The sequence below is a fragment of the Physeter macrocephalus genome, chromosome 12 (assembly GCF_002837175.3).
Source record: "Physeter macrocephalus isolate SW-GA chromosome 12, ASM283717v5, whole genome shotgun sequence".
In the NCBI taxonomy this organism is placed as follows: Eukaryota; Metazoa; Chordata; class Mammalia; order Artiodactyla; family Physeteridae; genus Physeter; species Physeter macrocephalus.
Genome location: NC_041225.1, coordinates 21,315,956 through 21,343,213, shown reverse-complemented (window position 1 = coordinate 21,343,213; position 27,258 = coordinate 21,315,956). Strand labels below are relative to the sequence as shown.

Below are 27,258 nucleotides of genomic sequence, written 5' to 3'. Positions count from 1 at the left end.
CTAACTGCTGTAGTAATTAAGTTTTATTGTTCACCTTATTACTGTTGGATGGTCTTAATTTTGATTGCAGGTCGGACGTTGGAATGTTTTTGAAGGATGGAAGGGCATTCTGGGTCCTCATATTCATCAACATCTGGATATTTCAGGCATCGCTTTTTTATTTTCCTTTGTGATTTCTGAATGCAAATGGAGGCTGGTCATAGTTTCTCACAATAATCAGTGTCCCTCCCAACCCCCATCAGTAGATCTGTACATTAAAAAAAAAAAAAAAAGAAGAGGAAAAACCACCTAGATGGCACTTAGGGGCAAAGGCAGGAGAGGGGAGCAGACAGATGACAAGGGTTTTTGCTGATGGTGTACTTCCGTATGGATTTCAAATGCCAGCAAAGGGAAGCTCCTCCATCTGAGTGTATAATAGAAGAGCACAAATTTGATTAGACTCTTTGACCCTTATATCAATGAAGAATCAGACACAGTCAGCAAATTGTGCACAAAAGTCACTTTATGCATTCAGCCTTCAGCAGAGACCATTCATTCTTCAGGCCCCTACAGCCTGCACCTTGGTTTTCTGAGGGCTTCACTCACACAGTCATCTCCGTGTTTATCATGGACCTCCTGGAGACAGGTCTACATTTTGTTCTCCGTAAGTCTTTCCTTGAGCAAAAACGCGCTTCACCTACTGTAGAGAAGAGGCCAAAGTTGAAAGAAAAATGCCTATTTTCTGGAAATAATGGTTGGTGAATTTGTCTGAGTTTCACCCAGATGTGAGCTTGATTTGAAGGTCACCGCAGGCTGTAGATGAGAACAACGTTTAGGAGATTCTTGCACGTATGACCAGCTCATCACCTCTGGCTCTTGAAGTCATCAGTTGCATCATCACCAAGTTCCGCCTCTTAACTAAATATCTTCTTTCTGCATGTGTGATATAAAACTATGCTTCCCATCAACTCCCTCCTTGCTCAGAAGCCTACAGCTCCTTCTTTGCTGTTGATGAGATGATCTAAATTTCACTTCCACAGTATCTTCAAGAGCACACTTCCTTCTTTCCTTTCAGATTCCCATAGTTCTCAATGTCTCCTGCACCCTCATCTCTTTCCCAAATTCTCCTCTTTATAGTTTTGCTGTTTTATATATAATTAGTATGCATTGGGTCATAGTGAGTGAAATCACATGGGTGGTAGAGTCAGGCGATACTAGCTCTAGTTAGGATAAGTCCCTCCTTGGACCACTTGGTTGTTTCCCTGAAGTGGGTGGGTGTGGAGACCCTGTCAACTTCAGAACATCACCTGTATGGGTGGACTGGGCTGCAGATCTTCCACTGGTGTTTGAGATAGAGGAAAAGTTTTGCCCCAAAAGTTTTATGTCCTCGGGCCACCCTCTCCCCGTTCTTCCGCTAGGGGAATAGGCTTCTCCTGGACCATTTTTGTCAGTGCCTATTGGCGGTTCTGGTTGGCGGCTCCTATGGCTCCATGTTCAGGATACATGGGAGCAATAAAGACACCCAGGGAACTTCATGCATGTTGTTCCTCAAGTCTGAATGGCCATACATGGTCCATCTTCTTTCCACCTTGTAGAGTCTTCCTTTGCTGGTCTGCTGTGCTATGCCCAGCGTTGTAGAGTTATAACAAGCAGGACAGAGGGGAAATGGGGCTACTCCATCTTGGGGTAACTAGCTATCCATTTTTTCACCCTTGGTGATTTCTCCCACTATGTTTGGATTATTGTGTTAGTTGTATTGCTGTGAATAAACATTCTCTGATGGCCAAAAATGTGCTGAGTCCCAGTTATTCTTTCAAATCATACACAGTTCTGTATTGTGTGACTGATGAAAGCCTAAAACCTTCTTTATCTGTTCTAATTCTTTCTTCCTCTCCATTTTTCCTCTTTTTCCTTCCTCATCTAGCCTTCAGTGCTACTTGACTCCAGTACTATTTTCACTGTTGATGATGATCAAGCTATATTTTCATCTAAAGTCTCAACTTTTTACTTAAATAATACCTATTAATGTTGCAGATGAAGCTCGGTGACATCATGGCCACATGATACCCCAAGTTACAGAAGCAATGGAAGTGTTCTTTTTATTAACATTGTGAATATCCAACTTCCTAGACAACTAGGGGAAGGAAACCAAATTTAATGACATTTTACTATGTTCCAGGGACTGTGTTTGTTGTTGTTTCTACTTCTTCCAACTTAGAAGTCTCCTTTGGTTAATAAGAAATTTTGACCTCTGCCATTGACTGCTATGGAAGACAGAAGTTCGGCTTTGTCGCCCACCTGTACTTACTGAGAATAGCCAATATCACTAAGACCCTTTAAGCTTTACAATGTATATACTTTGGACTCTGTGATCTATGTGCTTCAGGAAATACCAGAGAAGACTCTATGTGGCTGAGCCTATAGTATTTCAAAACAACTATTTGAAAGTGGAAAAGCACATCCCAATAGTTGATTTTATTTGGTTTGCAAAACAGTAAAATGAAGGCATGAGCCTTTTTTTTATTCAGCAAATAATTTGTGGTTTTAGTATAGTATAAAGATAGATATTGGCCATTTGTGTCTATTATTTTTAATATACAGATATCCACAAATCATTTCATTTTTGCGTAACCAACTTAGAAACAAAACCACAAGGTATTCAAATAAGCACAACATTAAACAGGCAATGCTACAATTTGGCAAACTTCACAGCCAAATGCATTTTCAGCATCTGTGGCATCTATGTCCTGTTCCTTTCATTCTGTCCATTCTTCCCTCCTGCCTTCAAGGTTTCCCCCTACCTTCCTAGAGTTCCATTTTCACCTAGATCTTCTTCCTCTCTTCCATTTAAATATGTTTTCTTGAAAGAAGCTGATGTTACCGCATACAAAAGTAAACCAAATTATAACAGAAAAAATATCTATTTTCCTAACAACAAAGGAGAACCCCTGAAAGTAGAGAGTTGGCTTTCTTTGGGCTTAGAATATTGAGAGGCAGTGTCACATACGTTTTGAGATCATCATCTCCTGATCTAGCAGGCTGTGTTCAAAGCCTTGGATCAAAGCCTGGTCCTACTTCTTAGGAGCTGTGTGGCCACAGGCACATAAATAACCCTCTGTGCCTCAGTGCACTCACCTGTAAAATGGGATCCATGCTAGTACTTGCCTCAGAAGACAGTAAGGAATAAATGAATTAATAAACGTGAGGTATTGAAACAAGAGTCTGGTACATAGGAGAGCTATAAAATGTTTAGCTATGGAAATGTTTTACTTACCTACACATGGGTAAAATAGCATTTCTTTTTCTTAACATTTTTACTGGAGTATAATTGCTTTACAATGGTGTGTTAGTTTCTGCTTTATAACAAAGTGAATCAGTTATACATATACATATATCCCCATATCTCTTCCCTCTTGTATCTCCCTCCCTCCAACCCTCCTTATCCCACCCTTTTAGCTGGTCACAAAGCACTGAGCTGATCTCCCTGTGCTATGCGACTGCTTTTGAATGGGGATACTTCTAAGAAGCTCTGAAATAGCTTGAGTTCCAGTGTGTGAAGGAGATCAGATAAATTCTGTTGCACAGATATAGGTATAGAAAAAGAGAGAGATATATAGATACAGACAAAGAAATTATATAGGTAAAGATACAGTTGTAGATATGTAAAGAACTTATTCATGATTACAAACCCAAAATAATAAGTCTGATTATTTTTTTAAAATAAACGGAAGTCATTGCTTTTTCTTTCTCTGTTTTTTTCTTCCTTTTTTTTTTTTACTAGAAAAATGGGAATCATTTGACATTAACTTGGGCAAAAGCACTAATAAACACACTGACAAATGGATCTTTAATTCCTGTAGTGAATGACATCAATATCTGGGATTGTGTCTCAAATGTAAGAGGCATTTTGGCTGGTTTCCTCCCAGGCCCATTCCCCCAACCCCTTCCTCTCCTCTGCTCTGTGTCATTGCAGGGGGACAATCCTGAGGCCAGGTTTCCCAGGCTCCTATGTCTACTAACTTCCAGAAAAGGTTCCTCTGATGGGAGATGCTAGCAGAAGATTGGTGGAGGGAAAAGGGGAATCAGGGTAATTCTCTGCCTTCTCTCTGCTTCAGAAGCCCTAAGGCAGCAATGAGTCTATGGCTCTGTCTCCTACCAAACATGCCCCCTGGGGTCCCAGCTTGCTCTGGGTGACCCTAGCATCTTGGCTGGGTTTACCACCTCCTTCCATTTCATGAAGACCCATGGGTCCATGGGTTGCAGCAGTTCCCAGCTTTTGCTATTTCCTGTAGAGACTGCAAACCATGTTGTATGTGTTTCTTGGCAACTCTGCCAGCTGTGTAATCAATTGTCTCAATTCTATTCCCTTTTCCTAAAGGGGTTTCCATTATCCTGGCTAGTGCTTGACTCGGTTACTACTCCTGATACCATAAAGCATCATACACCAAAAGAAGACAAAACAAAAATGATGGATTTCATCTAAATAAAGCCAGGCTACCCAAATGAAAAGAGAACCTGTATATTAGCGGTGTTTTTTAAACTACAGTATTCAGAATCGCCGAGTTCTCATCCAGGGACCCACTTCTTCATTCAGCGAGCATATTCTGAGCTTCCACCAGGAGCCAAGCCCCGCTGCAGGCTCTAGGGAGATAGCAGTGTTAACAGCAGGGCCCCTGCACTCATGCCTCACACATGCAGGTAGGGCATGTCACATACTAAATAATTAATATTCTCTATATAACATGGTGATGAGAGCCAAAAAGAAAACTCAAGCAAGGTGAAGGGACAGAGAGTAAAAAAGATGTGCTATAGATTGGCTGGGGAAGCTTCCCTGGTGGGCGGTTTGAGACAGAGACCAGACTTCCCTGAAGAGGAGAGTTCTGTGGATATTCCAGTTCTGTTGCCAGGAGAATCAGCCAGGCCAAGGAGCACAAACCATTAATTCACCGCTTAAAAGCAAAGAAACAAGTAAACAAAAAGATTCCTATTGTCAAAGAAAGAAAACTCTATGCTGCATGAAAAAGCAGGGATTGTGGATTTTTACATCAGATAAGTTAAGTGCAGACCAAACCCATTAAGCAAGGCTTAAAAGGACATTTCATAACACTACAGGTCATAACAATAAAGAGACAACCAATCTTACTATCTATGTGCCTGATAACACCACAAAATGAGCTATTCTCATAAAGCAGAAACCACAGGGGATGCATGGATAGTAAAAAAAAAAAAAAAAAAAAAAAAAAAAAAAATGCTGCATGAAAAAGCAGGGATTGTGGATTTTTACATCAGATAAGTTAAGTGCAGACCAAACCCATTAAGCAAGGCTTAAAAGGACATTTCATAACACTACAGGTCATAACAATAAAGAGACAACCAATCTTACTATCTATGTGCCTGATAACACCACAAAATGAGCTATTCTCATAAAGCAGAAACCACAGGGGATGCATGGATAGTAAAAAAAAAAAAAAACCTTAATCAAAGGGGAGACTGAATTAACTGAACTAAAAATTAAGAAGGATTTAAAACAGCTTTATCCCATAGAAATATAATAGAAGCTGCATATAAGAGCCACACATGTAATTTAAATATTCTGAAAGTCAAAATAAAAAAATGAAAAAAAGACAGGTGAAATGTTAATAGATTTTATTTAACACAATATATCTAAAATATTTTAATATCATCATGTAATCAATATAAACAATCATTAGTGAGTATTTTTGTCTATTTGTTCTACGTCTTTAAAATCTGGTTTGTATTTTATACTTTAATCGCATCTCATTGTGGACAAATCACATTTCAAGTGTTAAATGACCATACAGACTAAACTTTATAATCAATAAAATAAATTATATATATGCATGTATATGAGAAAAACACTGAACCCTGATGATAGGGAACATACCTTTTTTTTAAGTGTGCACAGATCATTCATAAAATTAAAATAATAGACCATTAAAAAATGAAAATAAAGTTTTGAAAAGAATTATATAAAGAACATACACCGATTACAATGCCATAAAACTAGAAATCAGTAATAATAGACCTCCCCCAACACACACAGGTCTATCTATCTGGAAACTAAAAAGAAAATAAAAATAAAGCCACAATAAACTCAGTATTAAAGAACTCTTGGAGCAAAGAGGAAGTGCAAATAAAAACTGAGGATCAACAATGATAATGAAAACATTTCACATCAGAGCCCCTGGACCACACGTAACAAGAGTACTCAGAGGACAGTCTGCAGTTTTGAATCTTCAGAACAATGAAAATGATAATACATAGAATAAGCTTCTAACTCAAAATTCCAGGAAAAGAACAAAATAAACCAAAGGAAAGCAGGACATAAAACAAAGAAGTAATTACAGAGAAATTATTGAAAACACAGGAAAACTGAATGAATGAAACCAAATGCTGGTTATTTGAAAGATCAATGAACCAACCAAATAACTAGCTACTTTATTCTACACAGGAGATAAAACACAAATATACACTTTTTTTAAAAAAATATCAAGGAGGAAATAAAATATAAAACAAATGAAATTTCAAAAAAATAATAGAAGCTATTTTATATAAATCTATTCAAATGAATTTGAAAACATACATGAAAGAGATAACTTTCTAGGAAAATAATTTAGCAAAACAACCCTAGTCAAAATAGGAAATCTAATCTGAAAGATATACATAGAAGGGAGAAAAATGGAAATCAAGAAATTTACAATAAGCCCAGATAATTTTATATGGAACAAAACCTGTAAAGACCAGCAAGATCTAATATTGCTTAATGTATTTCACAAAGTAGAGAAAGAAAATGTTCATTTTTTAAATGAATTGACCATAACAAAGACTAAGGATGGTGCACAATCTAATAAAGATTGCATAACAAAGAACACTGCAAAATAATCTCACTTATGAATAGTAATAAAACATTTTCCAAGCCCCTTCCCCCAAAAGCAAAATCAAAAGACAAGGATAAATAAGTATAAATAAGAAAGGGTTAATATTCCTAATATATTAAAAAAGTAATATTTGAGAAAATAATAACATATGAGATGATTCAGAGAAAAATCAGTACAAATGACCCTTGAATTGTGAATGCACAATCACCTATAATAAAAGAAATATAACTATACTGACACAGCAAAGTTTGATAACCTAGTTGGATAGCAAGACTGAGGCAAATGCTTGTTACCCCTACATTATGAGTGAACACGAAGGATGGTCCAGCTCCTGTAGAGGAGAAGTTGGTAAGATCTAACATTAAATATACACTGAGTCTTTGATTCCACAATCCTGCTTCCAGTATTCAATCCAAAACATACCTCTCAAAAATAAAATGGGGAGAGACCTTCAAGATGGCAGAAGAGTAAGAAGTGGAGATTACCTTCCTCCCCACAAATACATCAGAAATACATCTACATGTGGAGCAACTCCTACAGAACACCTACTGAATGCTGGCAGAAGACATCAGACTCCCCAAAAGCCATGTGGCTGAAAAGGTCTTGTTGCTCTGGCCAGTGTCAGGCCTGTGCCTCTGAGGTGGGAGAGCCGAGTTCAGGACATTGGTCTACCAGACACCTCCCAGCTACACATAAGATCAGATGGTAAAAGCTCTTACAGAGATTTCCATCTCAACGCTAAGACCCAGCTCCACTCAGCGACCACCAAGCTCCAGTGCTGGAGGAACCATCCCAAACAACTAGCAAGACAAGAACACAACTCCACCCATTGGCAGAGAGCCTGCCTAAAATCATAATAAGGCCACAGACACCCCAAAACACACCACCGGACGTGGTCCTGCCCACCAGAGAGACAAGATCCAGCCTCACCCACAGGAACACAGGCACTAGTCTACTCCACCAGGACGCCTACACAACCCACTGAACCAACCTTAGCCACTGAGGGCAGACAGCAAAAACAACGGGAACTACGAACCTGCAGCCTGTGAAAAGGAGACCCAAACACAGTAAGTTAAGCAAAATGAGAAGACAGAGAAACACACAACAGATGAAGGAGCAAGGTAAAAAATCCATCAGACCAAACAAATGAAGAGGAAATAGGCAGTCTACCTGAAAAAGAATTCAGAGTAATGATAGTAAAGATGATCCAAAATTTTGGAAAAAGAATGGAGAAAATACAAGAAACATTTAACAAGGACCTAGAAGAACTAAAGAGCAAACAAACAATGATGAACAACACAATAAATGAAATTTAAAATTCTCTAGAAGGAATCAATAGCAGAATACCTGAGGCAGAAAACGGATAAGTGACCTGGAAGATAAAATAGTGGAAACAACTACTGCAGAGCAGAATAAAGAAAAAAGAATGAAAAGAATTTAGGACAGTCTCAGAGACCTCTGGGACAACATTAAACGCACCACCATTCGAATTATAGGGGTCCCAAAAGAAGAAGAGAAAAAGAAAAGGACTGAGAAACTATTTACAGAGTTTATATTTGAAAACATCCCTAATATGGGAAAGGAAATAGTTAATAAAGTCCAGGAAGCGCAGAGAGTCCATACAGGATAAATCCAAGGAGAAATGCTCCCAGACACATATTAATCAAACTATCAAAAATTAAATACAAAGAAAAAGTATTAAAAGCAACAAGGGAAAAACAACAGATAATATACAAGGGAATCCCCATAATGTTAACAGCTGATATTTCAGCAGAAACTCTGCAAGCCAGAAGGGTGTGGCAGGACATATTTAAACTGATGAAAGGGAAAAACCTACAACCAAGATTACTCTACCCAGCAAGGATCTCATTCAGATTCGATGGAGAAATTAAAACCTTTACAGACAAGCAAAAGCTAACAGAATTCAGCACCACCAAACCAGCTTTACAACAAATGCTAAAGGAATTTCTCTAGGGAGGAAACACAAGAGAAGGAAAAGACCTACAAAAACAAACCCAAAACAATTAAGAAAATGGTAATAGGAACATACATATTGATAATTACCTTAAATGTAAATGGATTAAAAGCTCCAACCAAAGCACATAGACTAGCTGAATGGAAACAAAAACAAGACCCAAATATATGCTGTCTACAAGAGACCCACTTCAGACCTAGGGACACATACAGACTGAAACTGAGGGGATGGAAAAAGATATTCCATGAATATGTAAATCAAAAGAGAGCTGCAGTAGCAATTCTCATATCAGACAAAATAGACTTTAAAATAAAGACTATTACAAGAGACAAAGAAGGACACTACATAATGATCAAGGGATCAATCCAAGAAGAACATATAACAATTGTAAATATTTATGCACCCAGCATAGGAGCACCTCAATACGTAAGGCAAATGCTAACAGCCGTGAAAGGGGAAATCGACAGTAACACAATCATAGCAGGGGACTTTAACACCCCAATTTCACCAATGGACAGATCATCCAAAATCAAAATAAGTAAGGAAACACAAGCTTCAAATGATATATTAAACAAGACGGATTTCATTGATATTTATAGGACATTCCATCCAAAAACAACAGAATACAGTTTCTTCTCAAGTGCTCATGGAACATTCTCCAGGCTAGATCATATCTTGGGTCACAAATCAAGCCTTGGTAAATTTAAGAAAATTGAAATCGTAACAAGTATCTTTTCCGACCATAACGCTATGAGACTAGATACCAATTACAGGGAAAAAATCTGTAAAAAACAAACATATGGAGGCGAAACAATACACTACTTAATAACCAAGAGATCACTGAAGAAATCAAAGAGGAGATCAAAAAAGGCCTAGAAACAAATGACAAGGAAAACACGATGACCCAAAACCTATGGGATGCAGCAAAAGCACTTCTAAGAGGGAAGTTTATAGCAATAAAATCCTACCTCAATAAACAAGACACATCTCAAATAAACAACCTAACCTTACACCTAAAGAAATTAGAGAAAGAAGAAATAAAACCCCAAAGTTAGCAGAAGGAAGGAAATCATAAATATCAGATCAGAAAAAATGAAAAAGAAATGAAGGAAACAATAGCAAAGATCAATAAAACTAAAAGCTCGTTCTTTGAGAAGATAAACAAAATTGATAACCATTACCAGATTCATCAAGAAAAAAGAGAAGACTCAAATCAACAGAATTAGAAATGAAAAGGACAAGTAACAACTGTCACTGCAGAAATACGAAGGATTGTGAGTGATTACTACAAGCAACTATATGCCAACAAGATGGACAACCTGGAAGAAATGGACAAATTCTTAGAAAAGCACAACATCCGTGACTGAATCAGGAGGAAATAGAAAATATAAACAACCAATCACAAGCACTGAAATTGAGACTTTGATTAAAAGTCCTCCAACAGGGCTTCCCTGGTGGCGCAGTGGTTGAGAGTCCACCTGCCGATGCAGGAGACGCGGGTTCGTGCCCCGGTCTGGGAGGATCCCACATGCCGCGGAGCAGCTGGGCCCATGAGCCATGGCTGCTGAGCCTGTGCGTCCAGAGCCTGTGCTCCGCAACGGAAAAGGCCACAGAAGTGAGAGGCCCGCGTAGCACAAAAAAAAAAAAAAAAAGTCATCCAACACAAAAGCCCAGTACCAGATGGCTTCACAGGCGAATACTATCAAACATTTAGAGAAGAGCTAACACCTCTCCTTCTCTAACTCTTCTGAAACATAGCAGAGGGAGGAACACTCCCAAACTCACTTACGAGACCACCATCACCCTGATACCAAAACCAGACAAAGATATCACAAAGAAAGCAAACTACAGGCCAATATCACTGATGAACAAAGGTGCAAAAATCCTCAACAGATATTGAACAATAGTTCAATAATACCAAGCAGAATCCAACAGGACATTAAACGGATCATACAACATGATCAAGAGAGGTTTATCCCAGGAATGCAAGGATTCTTCAATATACGCAAATCAATCAATGTGATACACCATATTAATAAATTGAAGGATAAAAGCTATGTGATCATCTCAATAGATGCAGAAAAATCTTTTGACATAATTCAACACTGATTTATGATAAAAACCCTCCAGAAAGTAGGCATAGAGGGAACTTAACTCAACATAATAGAGGCCATATATGACAAACCCACACCCAACATCGTTCTCAGTGGTGAAAAACTAAAACCATTTCCTCTAAGATCAGGAACAGGACAAGGTTGCCCACTCTCACCATTATTATTCAACATAGTTTTGGAAGTTATAGCCACAGCAATCAGAGAAGAAAAAGAAATAAAAGGAATCCAAATTGGAAAAGAAGAAGTAAAGCTGTCACTGTTTGCAGATGACATGATACTATACATAGAGAATCCTAAAGATGCTACCAGAAAACGACTAGAGCTAATCAATGAATTTGGTAAAGTAGCAGGATACAAAATTAATGCACAGAAATCTCTGGCATTCCTATACACTAATGATGAAAAATCTGAGAGTGAAATTAAGAAAACACTCCCATTTACCATTGCAACAAAAAGAATAAAATATCTAGGAAGAAACCTACCTAAGGAGACAAAAGACCTCTATCCTAATGAAACTTAAAACCTTTTGCACAGCAAAGGAAACCATAAACAAGATGAAAAGACAACCTCAGAATGGGAGAAAATATTTGCAAACGAAACAACTGACAAAGCATTAATCTCCAAAATATACAAGCAGCTCCATGCAGCTCAATATCAAAAAAACAAACAACCCAATCCAAAAATGGGCAAACAACCTAAATAGACATTTCTCCAAAGAAGATATACAGATTGCCAACAAACACATGAAAGGATGCTCAACATCACTAATCATTAGAGAAATGCAAATCAAAACTACAATGAGCTATCACCTCACACCGGTCAGACTGGCCGTCATCAGAAAATCTACAAACAATAAATGCTGGAGAGGGTGTGGAGGAAAGGGAACCCTCTTGCACTGTAGGTGGGAATGTAAATTGATACAGCCACTATGGAGAACAGTATAGAGGTTCCTTAAAAAACTAAAAATAGAACTACCATATGACCCCGCTATCCCACTACTGGGCATATACGCAGAGAAAACCATAGTTCAAATAGAGTCATGTACCACAATGTTCATTGCAGCTCTATTTACAATAGCCAGGACATGGAAGCAACATAAGTGTCCATTGACAGATGAATGGATAAAGAAGATGTGGCACATATATACAATGGAATATTACTCAGCCATAAAAAGAAACTAAATCATTATTTGTAGTGAGGTGGATGGATGTAGAGTCTGTCATACAGAGTGAAGTAAGTCAGAAAGAGAAAAATAAATACCGTATGCTAACACATATATATGGAATCTAAAAAAAAAATAATGGTTATGAAGAACATAGGTGCAGGACAGGAATAAAGACACAGACGTAGAGAATGGATTTCACACGGGGAGGGTGAAGGGTAAGCTGGGACAAAGTGAGAGTGGCAATGACTTGTATACACTACCAAATGTAAAATAGATAGTTAGTGGGAAGCAGCCGCATAGCACAGGGAGATCAGCTCAGGGCTTTGTGACCACCTAGAGGGGTGGGATAGGGAGGGTGGGAGGGAGAAGAAAGAGGGAAGAGATATGGGGGTATATGTATATGTATAGCTGATTCACTTTGTTACACAGCAGAAACTAACACATCATTGTAAAACAATTATACTCCAATAAAGATGTTAAAAAAAAAATAAATTAATTAAATGGAATAAATGTGCAATTTTATTAAATTTCATTATTTTTATTAACCAAAGATGGTAAATTCAAGTGTCCGTCAATGGGGCTTGAATAAACTATGGGATATTTACACAACAGTGTACTATGCAGCTATATAAAGGAATGAAGAAATTTCCATGTACTGATATAGAGTTACTTGCAGAATATATTCTGTTTTTTAATTTTTACTGGAGTATAGTTGATTTACAATGTTCTGTTACTTTAAAGTGTACAGCAAAGTGAATCTGTTATACATATACATATATCCATTTTTTTAAGATTCTTTTCCATATAGGTCATTACAGAGTATTGAGTAGAGTTCCCTGTGCTACACAGTAGGTCTTTTTTAGTTATCTATTTTATATATAGTAGTGTATATATGTCAATCCCAATCTCCCAGTTTATCCTTCCCCTCCCTTTTACCTCCTGGTGCAGAATATATTATAAAGTAAATTTTTTAAAAAGCAAGAAATAGAAAAATGTATATAGTACATCACCTTTTCCATAAACAGGGGAAGGAATATATATGTATATGTGTGTGTGTATATGTATATAAACATATATATATATGTACGTGTGTGTGTATATATATATAAAACACACTGGGTTTTTTATAGATGCCATCTTCTTCCCTCACTAGACCATACTTGAACTTGAAACTAACAGAGCCTTTGCATCTAACTTCTAATCCACTGATACTTCTGGGCTACAGAAACAAGTTAAAGGTCACCATGAAGTAGCAATTAACCAAATCTAGAATGTGACATATTCTACAGTACAGTTGACTCCATTTCTTCAGCACGTCAATGAGAGGAAAACAAATTAATAAGAAGAAAGGGAAAATATTCTCATTAAAAGTTACTTAAAAGTAACCTGAGACATAACTCTTCAAGTGGTCCCGCTAGAAAATATTTTAGAATGATTATTTTGTTAGATGTGCTAGCAGCATAAGAATTATAAAATAAAATAATGTTTGCTTTGAGATTCATACTGAAGTCCGTGTTGGAGGTGGTTGTAATAATGTGATATCTGGGATTTCCTTTTGAATACTGCAGGAAAGAAGAGGGTGGGAGAGAAAAAAGTAGAAAAGTGAAGCAGCCAAACAACAAACACAGCACATATTTTTACGGTTGTTAAGTTCGGTTCTTTGCGCTTTCTATATTTGTTTCATGTACAGATTTTCATCATACTAACGAAAGAAAAATAAAAGGGAAAATTGTAGGAGGGGCCACTTTGGCCACTATATTACTCACGCTGCAAAACAAACAAACCTTGAAATAGTAGTGGTGTACAAAAATAAGTTAGTTCTCATGCTAGCCGTTCTGGAGTAAACTAGGAGAGTTCTGCTCCAGGAGTTTTTTCTAGTGCCTGGGCTGAAGTGGTAGAAACTAACTGGGGCACATTCTTGCCATAATAGAAAACAGAAGCCCCAGGAGAAGCAAGCAAAGTCACACAATGCCTTCCTGTCCCCACCTGGGGACAGGCGCTACCACTTCTCTCACATCCATTGGCCAAAGCAAGATGCACCCCGAAGGGCAACCAACATCCCTGCAGAGGGACCTTCACTCCTCCCAGGGAAGCCTGGGCAGAGGTGGGGACTGAGGGAGAAGGCAGGGAGGGAAAACTTATTGAGAAACCATCGATCTCAGGGAATAAGATTCAGAGTTTGATTCTAGGCAAGCCCTTCTGTCCAACTGTAGGAAGAAAGTAGACAGCTAACTATAGGAGTCTGGATTTCAAGGGAGAGTTTGGGAAGGAGAGAGAATTTTTAATGTTAATTTACTATTGCTTTCACTGATTTGCCTGGATATTTTTGGTATTAAATATTAAGAAAGCATATTGACAAGACTAATCATGGATATTTTCCAAATCTTGATTAGAAATGTGTAAAGAGGAGGTTTATATAAAATAGCAGAATTCAGATAAAATACAAATAGATTTGCAAATAATTTTTCAAGGCTAAATGATTCTGTCAGATGATTTTAATCCTAACTTATCTTTCTGATTTTCCAAAATCGCGAACTGGCAACCAGCAAAATGCTGGAGAATCGCAGATCCCACAGGACCTAAGGTGTCGTGTGGTTTTAACTCCTGGAAACTTCACTGACTCGACAGCATCTGTCAGATGGTCATCCAGACTTGGTTGCCTTCTTTCAGTGAAGGAAACCAGTGATTGTACAGGGTGTCTCACTTGATCTTTGGAGGATTCCCAGGGTTACCAAGCTCTTATTGACATCTCGATTCTGTACTGACCAGCACTGTGGCCTCACTAAGCCTCAGTTTTTTCTTCACTGGGAATAGGAATACCTTACCCATGCCCCAGCCCTTAGTGTCCAGCGAGAACAATTGCCCTTCCTTGGGTAAGCTGAATCTCTTCAATATTCTATTGATATTACACTCACCAGTCGCTGATTGTGGTTTCGGAATTATAGCACAGTGTTTTTACAGTAGCCTGAGATATTATTTATCTGGGACTAAGGGGGTCATTCTCGTCTGTACATTGGAATCACCTGGGAAAAAATAAGAAGCCTGGGTCCCATCCCCAGAGAATTTGATATAAGTATCAGAGGTGTCCTGAGTATTGAATTGTTACAAGCTCCTCAAGTGATTCTAAGGTATAGTCAGGTTGAGAACCACTGGTTTAGGGATATGAACTATTTAAAGCAGATTAGTGATTGCTCTCTTAACCTTCATTCCTTTCTTAGGCTAAACTTTCCTATTGACTTTAAGTCAAAACAGCTGTTTTCCCAGAGCAGCGAGTCCTCAAGCCACTTTTGGAGAAAAGGGTTTATTGGGAAAATGTAACTGATGATATAAAGGGACTTTCATGGAAATCCAAGGAGAAGCCACACAGCAGCAGTGGTCTTCTTAAAGGCTAGGCCTGGAGCTTGCTTCTTGAGTCGGAGCTGTTGGGTCAATGGGCTGCACACCAGTTCATGGGTTCTCAAAGGTCAGCATGCGGCAGAATCATCCTGGGGGGCGCCAGTTTCAGAGCTTGTGCCTCAACGGACCCAGGGCTGAGCCCAAGAATTTGAATTTCTAATAAGACCTGGTGATGTTGCTGCAGCTCACGTGGCGGCCACACTTTGAAGACATCGTGCTGGTTGTCTGCTCCTTTTGGACGGCTATGAATTTGCTTCATTTGCCAGTCACTGCTTCTGCCTTCCTACTCCTTCAGTGGTTCTCACACCTGTGTTCTACAGCCCTCCAGATGATTCTGTGGCAAGATGCAGCAGGAGAAGCCCTGTGTGTGGGTTTGGTCTGGACACGGCTAGACCTCACTCTTCTTTCAGAGTTTGCTGTCACCCATCACTGCTGGTGGTTTAAATTCCAAAGAAGAAGCTGCTTGGCCCAGTCCATCTTTCACATCATACCACAGGTCACCGGTCACTGGTCAGTTTGGTTTGCCATATACTCAATCAGCCATAGTATATAGGTGAACCATCTCCTTAAAGACTTTGATTCATGAAGTCTGGTGTGCAACCAGCCTTAAGAATTCTTGCTATATCAAGGGGGAGGTGGGGGAGGAGAGGGATGGACTGGGAATTTGGGGTCGGTGGATGCAAACTATTACATTTAGAATGGATAAACAACGAGGTGATACTGTATAGCGCAGGGAACTATATCCAATCTCCTGGGATAAACCATAATGGAAAAGAATATTAAAAAAAGAATGTATATATGTGTAAAACTGAGTCACTTTGCTGTACAGCAGAGATTGGCACAAAACTGTAAGTCAACTATACTTCAATTAAAAAATGGAAAAAAAAAAAGAATTATTGCTATAAAACAGGTTCTTAAAGTGGAGTCCTTGGACCAATAGCGAGACCATCACCTGGGAACCTGACAGAAATACAAATTCTCAAGCTGTACCCCGGACTTCTAAATTAGAAACTCAGCGTGGGCCATGGCAATCTGTGTTCTAACAGACTCTTCAGGGGACACTGCTGTGCCCCAAAGTTGACAATTACTGTTACAGAAGAATCGGACTTCAGGCTCCATGACCTCATGTATTACTTTATCTCACCTCCAACCACATATACCACGCTGGTGGCAAGATTTATAAAAATACTTTTAAAAATATAAAATCTTGCCACTAATTTGCACTTCTCCAAACCTCCACTTTTACAAGCTCTAAGATATCCGCTCCTAAAAGAGATATTTAAAAAGAATAAAGTAGATCTGTCTTTGAGACCGTAGACCCCTCCATCACCATGGTTCTCCCCTGTCTATGGCTGAAACCTTATGTAAACAACCTGGCTTCAGTTTATAATTGTGGAATACACCAGGGTCACATTGGCAATAAAATACCCCACAACTTCTACGGCAGTGAACATCTGGTATGTAATTTTACATAAACAAATTCTACTTTGATGAAACTTAAACCTTTGAAATTTAAACAAAATGGTGTTAGGGCTGAATCCCAAAAGAAAAAGAAAGGAATTTGGGTTTCTGTTTTTCCTTTTTTGAAACCCAGGTGCACATTAAAGCTAGTGCCAGGACACACGCTTGTGTAATTTGGCTCAAGAGCAGGTTTTCCTGTTTCATGGCACTCCCCTGGCTACATCAAAATAACCACAGGCCTCAAGCAGAGCACAGTAAGCCCTATCCTTCCAACGGGAAAAAGGAAGGAACTTGCCCAGGTAGCCACCATGCTCCGCGGCCCCGTAACCTTCAGCTTGATATCAATGGAAACATTGAAGGGCTTTGGATTGAATTTCTTACTCATCCGCTCAATTCAGGAATCTGGTTCAGGCCCACCCTTGGTTCAGATGCTATAGAATCAGATGCCAACATGTTACCCTTCATCTTCTTTATAAAATAACTGAAAAAAAGAAAGATGGATATGACCCTCCTATCCATCGCCTATAGTATATGATCTGTAACAATGAAGTTAGGCTATTCAATTCGTGAAAATGCATTTTTTCCGAAACGTGTTATCCTCAGCTATCAAATCTTCATTAAGGAGTGAAGCCTACATTTGCAGATTTAGAACTCAAACTCTTATGTTTAGTGAACTAGAAGGAAGGCATCCAACAGCAGTAGTGGTGTGCCTTTGAATATCATACCTCTAAGTAGTATTTAAGTCGTCACGTCATTGTACCTTTAAACAACATGTCGGCTCAGCCTCTGTGAATCCAGTAAAACGCCCCCAAAGGCTCTTTCAGGGCGTCTCTCCGCTGAGCTTGGGATCCCCAGGGTTTGTGCTGTGCTCCTGTCTGGATCCACATGCTTTTCTTCCTGAGTGATTTCACGCTGAGCGTGTTCCAACTCGAGAACTGGCCCAGCTTCGAAGTGACCTGCTCAATCCTGCATCTCTTTCTCATCTGGATTTACCTTAGGTACCTCGAGCTTAATGTGTCCAAAGTAGAAGTCAACGTCTTCTTCTCCGCCCTCACCACAACCCTGACACTCCCTGCACATTCTCAGTGCTGTATCTTCTTTTTGTTTGTTTGTTTGTTTGTTTTTGCGGTACGCGGGCCTCTCACCGTCGTGGCCTCTCCCGTTGCGGAGCACAGGCTCCGGACGCGCAGGCTCAGCGGCCGCGGCTCACGGGCCCAGCCGCTCCGCGGCATGTGGGATCTTCCCGGACCGGGGCACGAACCCGCGTCCCCTGCATCGGCAGGCGGACTCTCAACCGCTGCGCCACCAGGGAAGCCCTCAATGCTGTATCTTAAACTCCCATGATCACTCCCACTCATGTTCCCTATAGCCTCCATTTATGGTCACCTGTTCTCATCAATTCTATTACAGAATTACCTTTTCAATCTGCCTTTCATATCCATGCTCTATCATCTCACCTAAATTGTTATAATATCCTCAAATTTTTTCCCACCATCTACTCTTTACTCCACCCCATTTCCCACTGTAGTTTCTTAAAATGCAACATGTCCTGATTGTTTCTCTTTTTAAGTCTTCCATTGGAGTTGCTATTGTGTACAGAATGGAACCGAGTAGCATTGGATATGAGGCCTTTCAGAAGATTACAGTCTGTGTTTACCTTCATCTCTAGGTAATTAATTTATGCCCCAGCCTGTACGTCTTACCATCATCAGGATATGCTATGCCCCGCCATGATGCTAAACCCGCTGGCCCCTCTGACTGCAAGGCCCTCCCTTCTTTCTCTTTTGGCTACTCCTTTTTGTCCTTTCACACTAGCCTCAGCCGCTAGGTCGTCTAAGCCTTTCTTGACTCATCCAGAGTCGAACGTATTTTTATTTATTCCAGCACCTTACACACTCTACCTTGAGACTCTGTGTCACTGATAATTCTAATGCTCACCCATACTGAGTTTCCCTCTCCTCTGTGGGCACATGGGGTGACTACACAGCCCTATCCCCTTGCAGTATTTAGAACTGTGTTACCAGATTTCACTAAAGGGAAGGGAACAGAAGTGACAAGGGTCCCTTCCAGCACATAAACACACTTAACGGCCCTCTTTCTCTGCTGCAGCAGCCTCGCACTAGAGACCGGAGGGGTTCCTGTGTGGCTCTCAGGAGAGAACTTCCTTGCCGACCCGTGATGAGCAGGAAGCATGACTGAGACTAAACCTTTGTACTGTTTTAGTCGTATCTTGCCAGATAACAAAAAACAAGAGCAACTTTTATGACTGATCATCTCTCCTGATTCTGTGGGTTTGCTGGGATGTTCTTCCGATGCTCTCAGCTGGGCTCCCTATGGCTGGGCTGGGTGCTCTGTTTCTCTATCACGTGGTCTCTCTCCACGTGGCTCCCCTGCTCCGTGGTCCCATCCTCCGGGGACTTTGTCTAACAAAAGAATGTGGGCTTCCTTACAGCATGTGACTGTTGTTTCAGGAGACCAAAAGCAGAGGCTGCCAAGCCTCTTAAGAACTGGGTCGGAGAGCTAGCACTTGCTGTTGGTCAAAGCAAGTCACAAGACCCACCCAGATTCAAGGGGAGGAAAAAGCTTCCATACCTCGATGGGAAGTTCATCCTGGAAAGACAGGGAGGGGAGGAATAGCTATTGGTCATCTTTGGAGAATAATTAGCACATTGGGTTAAGCCACGGAGATGAGGGGGTTATTTGTTCCTGCAGAGGATGCTAGCGTTTCCTGGCTAATACATTCTGCTTGTAAACCTGTCTTATAAAATAATATGTAGCTTCTCCACAGTAAAGAGAACCATGAAGTCATATTTCACTTAACTTAAGCCACAGTTCCCCCAAATAATGGCTGAATCACAGTCAGCAATCCACTAAAAGCGCATTGAGTAAATAAGTGAGTTTTACATATGACAACAAGGAAAATATAGTTTGAGAGCAATAAATGACAGTATAGAGGTCAGAATACAATGTCCGAGTAACTGGTATAATGATAACACTGGACGTGTTGCCTGTTGACCAGTGCATTCCTCATATCTAAAATAGGTGCATATCTACTATCTTTTTATCCTCTCTGATATTCTATGAAATATGAAAAATTGGATATTATTACAATAGTTCTGCAAATCAAATACTTGAATCACAGAAAGGTGGAGAGGATATTCAAGATCACACACCGGAGAGTCGCAGATATTAGTCCTGTGACTTAGAATTTGTCTTCTATTCACACGTGACTCCATTATTACATCGGAATTTGGGAAATTGTTTAAAAGTGAAAAGAAATAAGAGGACTATGGAAGGAGAGTGAAGGTCAAGGCAAAGATTTACAGGAAGATAAACATATTCAGAGAAAGACAGCATTATGCTGTCAAGAAAAATGTGGGTAGGTAACAGATACAATAGATCATCTAATTAGTTGAAATGGATAAGTGTGTTCAAGAAGAGTGGACACAAATGGAAAACACTCAGAAAAGCCGTCCTGATATGCATCCGTCTATGTACGAAAAGCAAGTGACATCGATTATGAATCTTCTCTGGTAAACTAAGCATTTACAAAAAAAGCTGTGTATATATTTTCAAAGAAATCATCCAAAATTTAAAAATAGCCTTTTGGTTAGAAAGCTTTCTTTCAGGCTCCACTTAATGTTATATTCTCCTCCCTGGAAGATATTTTCTCGAGATATCTTTTCCCTAACTCTCCCCCTTATTTGTATTTTATGGGTAACATCCTCTGGAGTGCTGGTCTTCCTGCCCCAAAGCCACTCCACCAGTAAATGGGTGTCTGTGCGAAGAGCCTGAAACATCACATGGACGATATTTTGCCCGCCAGCCTCCCCCTCCCCTTGTGCTCTTGTCCTGACTCTGAGGATGTGTGGAAGATCTGGGGTAGAGGAAGGGGGAAAGGCCCACAGGGGAGGGGAACACACCTCCCTGCACCCCCTTTGCTGTGCTGGGTTCAGCTCATCCTTTCACCATCTACAAAGGTCTTACTACTACGAGGCCATGGAGCCATGAACTGCGTAACAAACTTCAGGTGCTGAGGTGGGATCCGTGATACCAAAGAGAAGAAAACAAAGATTCCCGTCTTTGAGGTTTCAAATCATACTGTACAAAGATGGGTAAAAGAAGCTTATGACAGTGAGGGATCAGGGGAGATGTGGGTGACATAATAGGACAATGTGATCAATCATAGTTGCACAATAGATTTTTGCAAAAATGATGAATCAATGAGGTATTTTCTACCGCTCTTGCCCCACCTAAGAAGGCTTAACGAGGTCAGAATGTCATGTTGATAAAGGAGATTGTATTGTGTGTGTGTGTGTGTGTGTCCACAACTGCAATGTAAAGTACAAAGTTGTGACTCCTGTCTTAGTCAGTTCAGGCTTATGTAACAAAATACCACAGGCTCACATCTAGATAAGGAGAGACTACCCCTCCCAGGGGTGGCCAGTCCCTAGAGACAGCAAGAGCTCAGCCTGGAGAACGTCTTTCACGTACGGACTAACCAGTCCAGAGCCAGACCTCCTCTGTCTGGTCCACTTAGCCCCGGAAGCAATATTCCTTTGTCTTAATCATCCCAGGGCCAAGTACCAGGCAACTAGGGATCCTAGAGCCGACTGACATTATTCAAACCAGCCAACCCTAAACTGTTTACCCAGTTCTGCATTACCTTCTCCTTCTTGCAGAAACTCCAATAAAGGTCATGGCCCAAGCTCTCCCCTCACTCCTGTTTTCTGCCTCCTGACCATGCTGGTGTTTTTCCATGGGGTCCCTTGTGATGTGCCCTGACTCCGGGGAGCAAAGGAAACTTGGTTTTCCTGAATGTCTCCTCTGTCTCCTCTTAAGGCCACAGCTGACTGACCAACACATAAAAGAATACAAAAGAAAAAGGTACAAGCTTCCTGTTATAAAAGAAATACGTCCTGGGGATGTAATGTACAGCATGGTGACTATAGTTAACACTGCTGTGTTATATATTTGAAAATTGCTAGGAGAGTAGATCTTAAAAGTTCTCAATACAAGAAAAAAAAATGTGGCTATGGGTGGTGATGGGTGTTAACTAGCCTTATTGTTGTGATGGTTTCGTAATGCATACACATATCAAATCACTATATTGTATACCTGAAACTAAAATAATGTTATATGTCAATTATACCTCAATAAAAAATACATTAAAAATGAAAAAAAGATGATTAATCTGACAACAAGAGTAGGAGCAGAAGATGGGAAACCAGGTAGAAGGCAGAAATCAGTCTGGCATTCATTCATTCATTCATTCATGAGTTCAGCATTCAAGGGACATCTCCGTGTAGATGCTGCTCTTCACCAGATTCTAATTCATAGTTTCCAATTTACTCTGGCGTTGGCTACCAAGTTACTTATTATTAAAATAGGTTCTAAAGTTGGAGTCAATAGGTTCCGAGAATCCAAAGGATTCTGTGGATCAAGAAGCTGCCTCTTTTGGCACAGACTTCGTGACATCAAAGGGCCTTGTGAATCACTTGCCTTCTTTAGGTCTTAAATTTCTCATCACTGAAAAGATGGAGTCAGATGAGGCAATCTCTAAGGTCTCTTCCTGCTCCCCAAGTCCTACAGTTTTATGTCCCATGGAGGCATAAAGATACCTTAAAAAAAAATTCAGAGATGAACTTTGAATGCCTTCTTCAAGGATGAATAATATTTTGTCACAATGAACGTGGGGGAAATGCTTTCTGGGCAAAGCATCTGAACAAACCTGGTTTTCATAAGAAATGGAGAAGAGGGAGACCTTCAAGATGGCAGAGAAGTGAGACTTGGAAATCACCTTCCTCCCCAGAAATACATCAGAAATACATCTACATGTGGAACAACTCCTACAGAACACCTACTGAACGCTGGCAAAGACTTCAGACTTCCCCAAAGGCAAGAAACTGCCCATGTACCTGGGTAGGGCAAAAGAAAAAACAGAGACAAAAGAATAGGGACGGGCCCTGCACCAGTGGGAGGGAGCTGTGAAGGAGGAAAAGTTTCCACACACTAGAAGCCCCTTCGCAGGCGGAGACTGCGGGTGGCGGAGGGGGGAAGCTTCGGAGCCGCGGAGGAGAGCGCAGTAACGGGGTGCGGAGGGCAAAGCGGAGAGATTCCCGCACAGAGGATCGGTGCCGACCGGCACTCACCAGCCCGAGAGGCTTGTCTGCTCACCCGCCGGGGCGGGCGGGGGCTGGGAGCTGAGGCTCGGGCTTCGGAGGTCGGATCCCAGGGAGAGGACTGGGGTTGGCGGCGTGAACACAGCCTGAAGGGGGCTAGTGCACCACGGCTGGCCGGGAGGGAGTCCGGGAAAAAGTCTGGACCTGCCTAAGAGGTGAGAGACCATTGTTTCGGGGTGCACGAGGAGAGGGGATCCAGAGCACCTCCTAAATGAGCTCCAGAGATCAGTGCGAGCCGCGGCTATCAGCGCGGACACCAGAGACGGGCATGAGACGCTAGGGCTGCTGCTGCCGCCACCAAGAAGCCTGTGTGCGAGCACAGGTCACTCTCCACACCTCCCCTCCCGGGAGCCTGTGCAGCCCGCCACTGCCAGGGTCCCGGGATCCAGGGACAACTTCCCCGGGAGAACACACAGTGCGCCTCAGGCTGTTGCAAAGTCATGTTGGCCTCTGCCGCCACAGGCTCGCCCCGCATTCCAATCATAACTACTGTACCCTCCCTCCCCCCTGCATGAGTGAGCCAGAGCCTCCTAATCAGCCATTGCTTTAACCCCCTCCTGTCTGGGTGGGAACAGATGCCTGAGGGTGACATACACGCAGAGCGGGGGCCAAAACCAAAGCTGAACTCCAGGAGCTGTACAAACAAAGAAGAGAAAGGGAAATCTCTCCCAGCAGCCTCATGAGCAGCAGATTAAATGTCCACCATCAACTTGATGTACCCTGCATCTGTGGAATACCTGAATAGACAATGAATCATCCCAAATTGAGATGGTGGACTTTGGGAGCAACTGTAGACTTGGGGTTTGCTGTCTGCAACTGAGTTGTTTCTGATTTTTATGTTTAGCTTAGTATAGTTTTTAGTGTTTGTTATCATTGGTGGATTTGTTTATTGGTTTGGTTACTCTGGGGTTTTTTTCATTATTTTTTTTTTAGTTTAATAATTATTTTTTATTTATTTATTTTTTAACGTTTTTTTTTCTTTCTTTTTTTCTCCCTTTTCTCAGCCGTGTGGCTGATAGGGTCTTGGTGCTCCAGCCTGGTGTCAAGTCTGAACCTTTGAGGTGGGAGAGGGAAGTTCCGGACATTGGACCACCAGAGACCTCCTGGTCCCATGTAATATCAATTGGCAAGAGCTCTCCCAGAGATCTCTGTCTCAACACTAAGACCCAGCTCCACCCAATGGCCAGCAGACTCCAGCACTGGATGCCCCATACCAAACAACTAGTAAGGCAGGAACACAACCCCACCCAATAGAAGAGTGGCTGCCTAAAATCATACTAAGCTCACAAACACCCCAATACACACCACAAGACATGGCCCTGCCCACCAAAAAGACAAGATCCAGCTCCACCCACCAGAAAACAGGCACCAGTCCCTTCCACCAAGAAGCCTACACAACCCACTGAACCAACCTCACCCACTGGGGGCAGACACCACAAACAACAGGAACTACAAACCTGCAGCCTGTGAAAAGGAGACCCCAAACACAGTAAGTTAAACAAAAAGGGAAAACAGAGAAATATGCAGCAGATGAAGGAGCAAGGTAAAATCCCACCAGAACAAAAAAATGAAGAGGAGGGGTTTCCCTGGTGGCGCAGTGGTTGCGCGTCCGCCTGCCGATGCAGGGGAACCGGGTTCGCGCCCCGGTCTGGGAGGATCCCACATGCCGCGGAGCGGCCCTGAACAAAACTGAGACTAATGACAGTAATGATCCAAAATCTTGGACAAAGAATGGAGAAAATACAAGAAACATTTAACAAGGACCTAGAAGAACTAAAGAGCAAACAAACAATGATGAACAACACAATAAATGAAATAAAAATTCTCTAGAAGGAATCAATAGCAGGATAACTGAAGGAGAAGAATGGATAAGTGACCTGGAAGATGAAATATGGGAAATAACTACCACAGGGCAGAATAAAGAAAAAAGAATGAAAAGAATTGAGGACAGTCTCAGAGACCTCTGGGACAACATTAAACGCACCACCATTTGAATTATAGGGATCCCAGAAGAAGAAGAGAAAAAGAAAGGGTCTCAGAAAATATTTGAAGAGATTATCGTTTAAAAAATCCCTAACATGGGAAAGGAAACAGTCAATCAAGTCCAGGAAGTGCGGAGAGTCCCATACAGGATAAATCCAATGAGAAATACGCCAAGACACATATTAATCAAACTATCAAAAATTAAATACAAAGAAAAAATATTAAAAGCAGCAAAGGAAAAACAACAAATAACAGACAAGGGAATCCCCATAAGGTTAACAGCTGATCTTTAAGCAGAAATTCTGAAAGCCAGAAGGGAGTGGCAGGACATATTTAAAGTGATGGAAGGGCAAAACCTACCACCAAGATTACTCCACACAGCAAGGATCTCATTCAGTTTCGACAGAGAAATTAAAACCTTTACAGACAAGCAAAAGCTAAGAGAACTCAGCACCACCAAACCAGCTTTACAACAAATGCTAAAGAAACTTCTCTAGGCAGGAAACACAAGAGAAGGAAAAGACCTACAAAAACAAACCCAAAACAATTAAGAAAATGGTAATAGGAACATACATATCGATAATTACCTTAAATGTAAATGGATAAAATGCTCCAACCACCAGACATAGACTGGCTGAATGCATTAAAAAACAAGACCCACATATATGCTGTCTACAGGAGACCCACTTAAAACCTAGGGACATGTACAAACTGAAAGTGAGGGGATGGAAAAAGATATTCCATGCAAGTGGAAATTAAAAGAAAGCTGGAGTAGCAATTCTCATATCAGACAAAATAGACTAAAATAAAGACTATTACAAGAGACAAAGAAGGACACTACATAATAATCAAGGGATCAATCCAAGAAGAAGATATAACAATTGTAAATATTTATGCACCCAACATAGGAGCACCTCAGTATATAAGGCAAATGCTAACAGCCGTAAAAGGGGAAATCGACAGTAACACAATAATAGTAGGGGATCTTAACACTGCACTTACACCAATGGACAGATCATCCAAAAGCAAGGGAATACACTTTCTTCTCAAGTGCTCATGGAACATTCTCCAGGATAGATCATATCTAGGGTCACAAATCAAGTCTTGGTAAATTTAAGAAAATTGAAATCGTATCAAGTATCTTTTCCAATAACAATGCTATGAGACTAGATATCAATTACAGGAAAATAACTGTAAAAAATACAACACATGAAGTCTAAACAATATGCTACTAAATATCCAGGAGATCTGATTGATCACTGAAGAAATCAAAGAGGAAATTAAAAAATACCTAGAAACAAATGGCAATGAAAACACGATGACCCAAAACCTATGGGATGCAGCAAAAGCAGTTCTAAGAGGTAAGTTTATAGCAATACAATCCTACCTCAAGAAATAAGAAACATCTCAAATAAACAACCTAACCTTACACCTAAAGCAATTAGAGAAAGAAGAAAACCCCAAAGTTAGCAGAAGGAAAGAAATCTTAAAGATCAGATCAGTAATAAACGAAAAAGAAATGAAGGAAACAATCGCAAATATCAAAAAAACTAAACTCTGGTTCTTTGAGTAGATAAACAAAATTGATAAAACATTAGGCAGACTCATCAAGAAAAAAAGAGAGAAGACTCAAATCCACAGAATTAGTAATGAAAAAGGACAAGTAACAACTGACACTGCAGAAATACAAAGAATCATGAAAGATTACTACGAGCAACTATATGCCAACATATAGATGGACAACCCGGAAGAAATGGACAAATTCTTAGAAAAGCACAACCTTCTGAGACTGAACCAGGAAGAAAGAAGTAGAAAACATAAACAGACCAACCACAAGCACTGAAACTGAAATTGTGATTAAAAATCTTCCAACAAACAAAAGCCCAGGACCAGATGGCTTCACAGGCAAATTCTATCAAACATTTAGAGAAGAGCTAACACCTATCCTTCTCAAACTCTTCCAAAATATAGCAGAGGGAGGAACACTCCCAAACTCATTCTACGAGGCCACCATCACCCTGATACCAAAACCAGACAAAGATGTCACAAAGAAAGAAAACTACAGGCCAATATCACTGATGAACATAGATGCAAAAATCCTCAA

At 40.5% G+C, this 27,258-nt stretch overlaps 1 long non-coding RNA gene across 1 annotated transcript in view; it reads right to left on the bottom strand.

The window, feature by feature from the left end:
* Positions 1-232: 232 nt before the first annotated feature.
* Positions 233-27,258, bottom strand: part of LOC114487408 (uncharacterized) — a 129,161-nt gene continuing 102,135 nt past the window's right edge. Inside the window, exon 3 of the long non-coding RNA XR_008618850.1 lies at positions 233-247. This is a non-coding gene — a long non-coding RNA (uncharacterized lncRNA). The remainder of the gene's footprint in view (positions 248-27,258) is intronic.